An 8,463-nucleotide genomic window follows, 5' to 3' on the forward strand; every position below is an offset into this window, starting at 1 on the left:
GATACAGAGAGGGAGAGAGACAGTGAGACTGAAAGCGAGAGAGAGCGAGAGAGAGGGACAGAGATACAGAGAGGGAGAGAGAGACAGGGAGACTGAAAGAGAGAGCGAGAGAGAGAAAGGGACACAGATACAGAGATGGAGAGAGACAGGGAGACTGAAAGCGAGAGAGAGAGAGAGAGAGAGAGAGAGTGGGAGACAGAGAGAGAGATAGAGAGACAGAGACATATAGAGAGGCAGAGAGAGAGAGAGAGAGAGAGAGAGAGAGACATCGAGAGAGTGAGAGAGAGAGAGACAGATAGAGAGAGACAGAAGGAAAGAGAGAATGAAAGCAAGACAGAGAGAGCGAATGAGACTGAGAGAGAGATTCAGAGAGAGTGTAAAACAGAGAGAGCCATATAGACATAGAAACGTAGAAACAAAAAAAATAGGTACAGGTTCAGGACATTCGGCCCATCGAGCCTGCACCACCATTCAATAAGATCATGTCTGATCATTCCCTCAGTACCCCTGTCCTGCATTCTCTCCATACCCCTTGATCCCTTTGGCTATAACGGCCATATCCGATTGCCTTTTGAATATATCCAATGAATTGACATCAACAACTCGCTGCGGTAGAGAATTCCACAGGATAACCACTCTCTGAGTGAAGAAGTTACTCCTCATCTGAGTCAGAAATGGCTTATGCCTTATTCTTAGACTGTGACCCCCAGTTCTGGAACTCACCAACAGCGGGAACATTCTTCCTGCCTCCAACCTGTCCAGTCCCGTCAGACGTTTATATGTTTCTGTGAGATCCCCTCTCATTCTTCTAAACTCCAGTGTATAAAGGCCCAGTTGATCCAGTCTCTCCTCCTTTGTCAGTCCTGCCATCTCGGGATTCAGTCTGGTGAACCTTCGCTGTACTCCCACGATAGCAAGAACATTCTTCCTCAGATTAGACCAAACGTGAACACAATATTCCAGGTGAGGCCTCACCAAGGCCATGTACAACTGCAGTAAGACCTCCCTGCTCCTATACTCAAATCCTCTAGCTATGAAGGCCAACAGACAAAGAGAGAGAGAGACAGAGAGAGAGAGACAAAGAGAGAGACAGAGATAGAGAGAGAGAGACAGAAAGAGAGACAGAGAGAGCGATAGAGAGAGAGAGACAGACAAAGAGAGAGAGGGAAATACAGATCGAGAAAAACAGAGACACAGAAAGACAAAGCAAGAGAGAGAGAGACAGAGAGAGAGAGAGAGTGAGCGAGAGAGAGTGAGAGACAGAGAGAGAGAGAGAGAGAGAGTGTGTGTGTGTGTGTGTCTCTATCTGTCTCTCTGTATAGATTCTGCGATTGACACAGGACTATGGGGAGAGAGCGGGGCAGTGGGATTAGTTTGGGAATTGATACAGGACTATGGGGAGAGAGCGGGGCAGTGGGATTAGTTTGGGGATTGATACAGGGCTATGGGGAGAGAGCGGGGCAGTGGGATTAGTTTGGGGATTGATACAGGCCTATGGGGAGAGAGCGGGGCAGTGGGATTAGTTTGGGGAATGATACAGGATTATGGGGAGCGGGGCAGTGGGATTAGTTCGGGGATTGATACAGGCCTACGTGGAGAGAGCGGGGCAGTGGGATTAGTTTGGGGATTGATACAGGACTATGGGGAGAGAGCGGGACAGTGGGATTAGTTTGGGAATTGATACAAGACTATGGGTAGAGAGCGGGGCAGTGGGATTAGTTTGGGGATTGATACAGGCCTATGAGGAGAGAGCGGGGCAGTGGGATTAGTTTGGGGATTGATAAAGGACTAAGGGGAGAGAGCGGGGCAGTGGGATTAGTTTGGGGATTGATACAGGACTATGGGGAGAGAGCAGGGCAGTGGGATTAGTTTGGGGATTGATACAGGACTAAGGGGAGAGAGCGGGGCAGTGGGATTAGTTTGGGGATTGATACAGGGCTATGGGGAGAGAGCGGGGCAGTGAGATTAGTTTTGGGATTAATACAGGGCTTTGGGGAGAGAGCGGGGCAGTGGGATTAGTTTGGGTGAGATTGAGCATCCATTTTACATGAGATGCGTGATGACCATTTTATACCAGGATTCGTGTTACCGAGACAGAGAGAGAGAGAGAGAGAGAGATAGGGAGAGAGAGCGAGACAGAGAGCGAATCAGACAGAGAAGGAAAAAGAGAGAGAGAGACATAGGCAGAGAGAGTGAGAGACAGAGAGAGAGAGACAGAGAGAGAGAGAGAGAGAGAGAGAGAGAATGAACGTGAGAGTCAGAGAGAGAGAGAGACAGAGAGGTAGACAGACAGCCAGAGAGACAGAGAGAGAGAGCAAGTGAGATAGACAGAGTGACAGAGAGAGGGAGAGAAAGATAGAACGACAGAGAGACTGAGAGAGAGAGAGAGAAAGAGAGAGAGAGTGAGAGAGAAGGAAAGGCAGAGAGGGAGACAGAGTGAAAGTCTGAGAGAGAGAAAAACAGAGACAGGTAAAGAGAATGCGAGAGAGAGATATATAGACAGATGGAGAGAGAGACAGAGAGAGAGAGAGCAAGCGAGAGAGAGAGAGAGAGAGAGAGAGAGAGAGACAGAGAGGGTGACAGACAGAGCGACACAGAGAGAGAGAGACAAAGAGATGCAGTGAGAGAGATAGAGAGTGAGAGAGAGGTAGACAGAGAGAGAGAGACAGAGAAAAATACAGAGCGAGAGATACTGAGAGAGAGTGAGAGATAGAGAGAGAGAGGGAGAGAGACAGGCTGAGAGAGAGATAGAGAGAAAGAGATATATAGAGCAGGATCGAGGCAGTGAGAGAGAGAGAAAGAGAGAGACATATACAGAGAGACAGAGAGAGAGAAAGAAAGACATAGAGAGAGATTGAGAGAGAGAGACAGAGCGAGAGAGAGACTGAGAGTAAGAGAGAGCAAGCGAGAGTGAGAGACAGAGACAGAGAGAGAGACCGAGAGAGAGAAAGAGGCAGAGAGAGAGACAGAGCGAGATCGACAGACAGAGCGAGAGAGAGAGGCACACAGACAGAGAGGGACAGCGAGTGGGAGAGTGAGAGACAGAGACAGAGAGAGAGACTGAGAGAGAGAAAGAGGCAGAGAGAGAGACAGAGCGAGATCGACAGACAGAGCGAGAGAGAGACACACAGACAGAGAGGGACAGCGAGTGGGAGAGTGAGAGACAGAGAGAGAGAGAGATACCGAGAGAGAGAAAGAGGCAGAGAGAGAGACAGAGCGAGATCGACAGACAGAGCGAGAGAGAGACACACAGACACAGAGGGACAGCGAGTGGGAGAGTGAGAGACAGAGAGAGAGAGAAAGAGTTATAGAAAGATACACAGAGAGACAGAGGGATATAGAGAGAGAGAGATGGAGAAAGAGAGGGAGTGATGGAGAGAGAGAAGGGACAGAGATAGGCAGACAAAGAGAGATAGAGAGACTCAGAGAGAGAGGGACATCGAGAGAGAATGAGAAGGAGGCAGAGAGCGAGAGAGACGGACTGAGAGAGAGAGTCAGATTGAGTGACAGAGCGAGAGAGTCAGACTGAGAGAGTCAGAAAGAGTGACAGAGCGAGAGAGTCAGAGAGAGAGACGGAGAGAGGGTGTCAGAGAGAGAGAAAAACATAGAGACAGATAGACAAAAAGAGATAGAGAGATAGAGACAGAAAGAGACAGAGAAAGAGAGATAGCGAGAGAGAGAGAGACCGAGAGAGATAGGCAGCCAGAGATAGAGAGAGCGAGACAGAAAGAGAGACAGACAGAGAGAGAGAGAGAGAGAGGGACACAGAGAGTCAGAGATATAGAAAGAGACAGCAAGAGAGAGAGAGACAATGAGCGGGAGACAGACAGAGAGTTAGAGAGAGAGAGTGTGCATGTGTGTCTCTCTCGCTCTATATATACATATATATATATATCTATGTGTCGGTATGTGTGTGTGTGTCCCTCTATCTGTCTCTGTCTGTTTAGATTATGGGATTGATACAGGGCTACGGGGAGAGAGCGGGACAGTGGGATTAGTTTGGGGATTGATACAGGGCTATGGGGAGAGAGCGGGGCAGTGGGATTAGGTTGGGGATTGATAGAGAGCTATGGGGAGAGAGCGGGGCAGTGGGATTAGTTTGGGATTGATACAGAGCTATGGGGAGAGAGCGGGACAGTGGGATTAGTTTGTGATTGATACAGGACTATGGGGAGAGAGCGGGGCAGTGGGACTAGTTTGGGGAGTGATACAGGGCTATGGGGAGAGAGCGGGGCAGTGGGATTAGTTTGGGGATTGATACAGGACTATGAGGAGAGAGCGGGGCAGTGGGATTAGCTTGGCGATTGATACAGGACTATGGGGAGAGAGCGGGGCAGTGGGATTAGTTTGGGGAATTGATACAGGGCTATGGGGAGAGAGCGGGGCAGTGGGATTAGTTTGGGGATTGATCGAGGGCTATGGGGAGAGACTGGGGCAGTGGGATTAGTTTGGGGTTTGATAGAGGGCTATGGGGAGAGACAGGGCAGTGGGATTAGTTTGGGGATTGAGACAGGGCTATGGGGAGAGAGCGGGGCAGTGGGGTTAGTTTGAGGATTGATACAGGGCTATCGGGAGAGAGCGGGGCAGTGGGATTAGTTTGGGGATTGAGACAGGGCTATGAGGAGAGAGCGGGGCAGTGGGATTAGTTTGGGGATTGATACAGGGCTATGGGGAGAGAGCGGGGCAGTGCGATTAGTTTGGGGATTGATACAGAGCTATGGGGGGAGTGCGGGACAGTGGGATTAGTTTGTGATTGATACAGGATTTTGGGGAGAGAGCGGGGCAGTGGCATTAGTTAGGGGATAGATACAGGACTATGGGGAGCGAGCAGGGCAGTGGGACTAGTTTGGGGAGTGATACAGGGCTATGGGGAGAGAGCGGGGCAGAGGGATTAGTTTGGGATTGTTACAGGACTATGGGGAGAGAGCAGGGCAGTGGGATGAGTTTCGGGAATGATACAGGACTATGAGGAGAGAGCACGGCAGTGGGATTAGTTTGGGGTTTGATACAGGGCTAAGGGGAGAGAGCGGGGCAGTGGGATTAGTTTGCGGAATCACACAGGACTATGGGGAGAGGGCGGCGCAGTTGGATTAGTTTTGGCATTGATGCAGGACTATGGGGAGAGAGCGGGGCAGTGGGATTAGTTTGGGGATTCATCGAGGGATATGGGGAGAGACTGGGGCAGTGGGATTAGTTTGGCGATTGATACAAGGCTATGGGAAGAGAGCGGGGCAGTGGGATTAGTTTGGGGTTTCACACAGGGATATGGGAAGAGAGCGGGGCAGTGGGATTAGTTTGGGGATTGATACAGGACTATGGGGAGAGAGCGGGGCAGTGGTATTAGTCTGGGGATTGATAGAGGGCTATCGGGAGAGCGCGGGGCAGTGGGATTAGTTTGGGGAGTGATACAGGACTATGGGGAGAGAGCGGGGCAGTGGGATTAGTTTGGGGATTGATCTAGGGCTATGGGGAGAGACTGGGGCAGTGGGATTAGTTTAGGGTTTGACAGAGGACTATGGGGAGAGAGCAGGGCAGTGGGATTAGTTTGGGGTTTGATAGAGGGCTATGGGGAGAGACTGGGGCAGTGGGATTAGTTTGGGGTTTGATATAGGTCTATGGGGAGAGATCGGGGCAGTGCGATTAGTTTGGGGATTGATCGAGGACTTTGGGGAGAGAGCGGGTCAGTGGGATTAGTTTGGGGATTGATACAGGACTATGGGGAGAGCGGGACAGTGGGATTAATTTGGGGTTTGATAGAGGGCTCTGGGGAGAGACTGGGGCAGTGGGATTAGTTTGGGGATTGATACAGGACTATGGGGAGAGAACTGGGTAGTGGGATTAGTTTGAGGAGTGATAAAGGGCGTTGGGGAGAGAGCGGGACAGTGGGATTAGTTTGGGGAATCACACAGGACTATGGGGAGAGGGCGGGGCAGTGGGATTAGTTTTGGGATTGAAACAGGACTATGGGGAGAGAGCGGGGCAGTGGGATTAGTTTGGGGATTGATCGAGGGCTATGGGGAGAGAGCGGGGTAGTGGGATTAGTTTGGGGTTTGATACAGGGCTATGGGGAGAGAGCGGGGCAGTAGGATTAGTTTGGGGATTGAGAGAGGGCTATCGGGAGAGAGCGGGACAGTGGGATTAGTTTGGGATTGATACAGAGCTATGGGGAGAGAGCGGGACAGTGGGATTAATTTGGGGACTGATACAGGACTATGGGGAGAGAGCTGGGCAGTGGGATTAGTTTGGGGTTTGATAGATGACTATGGGGAGAGAGCGGGGCAGTGGGATTAGTTTGGGGATTGATTGAGGGCTACGGGGAGAGAGCGGGGCCGTGAGATTAGTTTGGGGTTTGATAGAGGGCTATGGGGAGAGACTGGGGCAGTGGGATTCGTTTGGGGTTTGATAGAGGACTATGGGGAGAGAGCGGGGCAGTGGGATTAGTTTGGGGATTGATCGAGGACTATGGGGAGAGAGTGGGGCAGTGGGATTAGTCTGGGGATTGATACAGTTCTATGGGGAGAGAACGGGGCAGTGGGATTAGTTTGGGGAGTGATACAGGGCGTTGCGAAGAGAGCTGGGCAGTGGGGTTAGTTTGGGGATTGATACAGGACTATGGGGAGACAGCGGGGCAGTGGGGTTAGTTTGGGGATTGATACAGGGCGTTGTGGAGAGAGCGGGGCAGTGGGATTAGTTTGTGGATTGATACAGGACTATGAGGAGAGAGCGGGGCAGTGGGGTTTGTTTGGGGATTGATACAGGACTATGAGGAGAGAGCGGGGCAGTGGGATTTGTTTGGGGATTGATACAGGACTATGAGGAGAGAGCGGGGCAGTGGGATTAGTTTGGGGATTAATACAGGACTATGGGGAGAGAGCGGAGCAGTGGGATTAGTTTGGGGATTGATACAGGACTATGGGGAGAGAGCGGAGCAGTGGGATGAGTTTGGGGATTGATACAGGACTATGGGGAGAGAGCGGGGCAGTGGGATTAGTTTGGGGATTGATACAGGACTATGGGGAGAGAGCGGAGCAGTGGGATGAGTTTGGGGATTGAAACAGGACAATGGGGAGAGAGCGGGGCAGTGGGATTAGTTTGGGGAGTGATACAGGACTATGGGGAGAGAGCGGGGCAGTGGGATGAGTTTGGGGATTGAAACAGGACAATGGGGAGAGAGCGGGGCAGTGGGATTAGTTTGGGGATTGATACAGGACTATGGGGAGAGACCGGAGCAGTGGGATTAGTTTGGGGATTGATACAGGCTATGGGTAGAGAGCGGGGCAGTGGGATTAGTTTGGGGATTGATACATGACTATGGGGAGAGAGCGGGGCAGTGGGATTAGTTTGGGGATTGATACAGGACTATGGGGAGAGAGCGGGGCAGTGGGATTAGTTTGGGGATTGATGCAGGACTATGGGGAGAGAGCGGGGCAGTGGGATTAGTTTGGGTGAAATTATGCACCCATTTTACATGAGATGCGTGGTGACCATTTTACACCAGGACACGTGTCTGGGTGATCTGTGAACAAACCTGGTTTACCTGTCTGGGCTCGGGGCTTTGTGTATTGGTCCCAGTCTCTGGGCCCTTCATGTGTTTGAAGAGTTTGAAGTCAGTCACACCTTGTTGAACCATTTCATTCTTTCAGGGCATTGATGGTAAACAGCTTCAATCCTGTGTATCTGTGAGGGGGCGACACAATCGTATTTACACCTTATTCAAACCAACAAAACTTGCTTCTCCATTTCCTGCCCTGCGAAGATATCCCACCGTTCCACAATGCAGCATTGTCTAAATCAGCCTTTGATCCCATATACTGCTCAATCTGAAACACTCAATGCTTTCAGATGGAGAAACTAGATTTACCCCACACATTCCAACCCACAATTGGATGGTTAGCAAATCAAAAATGTCCCAGAAATGTGATTTCTTGCTGTGGGTTTAAACAGTCAGTCTGCAATATGTCAGGGTGCTTTTCAATCAAGGAAACATCAGAATGGGAATGAGAGACAGGGAGAGAGAAAAAGAGAGGTGGACAGGGAAAAGCACTGATAAAATTACGGATCGAGGGAGCGTGTTGGCAGAAAAGAGAAAGAAAGAGAGAGATCGGAAATGGACAGTAGCAGAGATAGTGGAAAAAGTGAAAGAGAGATAGATGGATAGAAATTGGGAGCGAGGGAGAGAGTGAGGAAGCGAGATGGAGAGAGGGAGACAGAGAAACTGACAGAGAGCGAGAGAGAGAGGAACAGAGATACAAAGAGGAAGAGAGACAGAAAGAGAGAGCGAGAGAGGACAGGAACAGACAGAGAGAGAGACTGACAGAGAGAAAGCGAGAGAGACAGAAAGAGTTGGGCATTTAATCTCCCTCCACACTGTCCCAGCAAACCTCCCCGGGCAGGAAAAGCACGGGGTTAGATAGAGAGTCCCTCTCACTCGCTCTCTCTTTCAGTCTCCCTGTCTCTCTGAAA

Source organism: Pristiophorus japonicus, unplaced genomic scaffold (genome assembly GCF_044704955.1).
Source record: "Pristiophorus japonicus isolate sPriJap1 unplaced genomic scaffold, sPriJap1.hap1 HAP1_SCAFFOLD_33, whole genome shotgun sequence".
NCBI classification, from domain to species: domain Eukaryota; kingdom Metazoa; phylum Chordata; class Chondrichthyes; family Pristiophoridae; genus Pristiophorus; species Pristiophorus japonicus.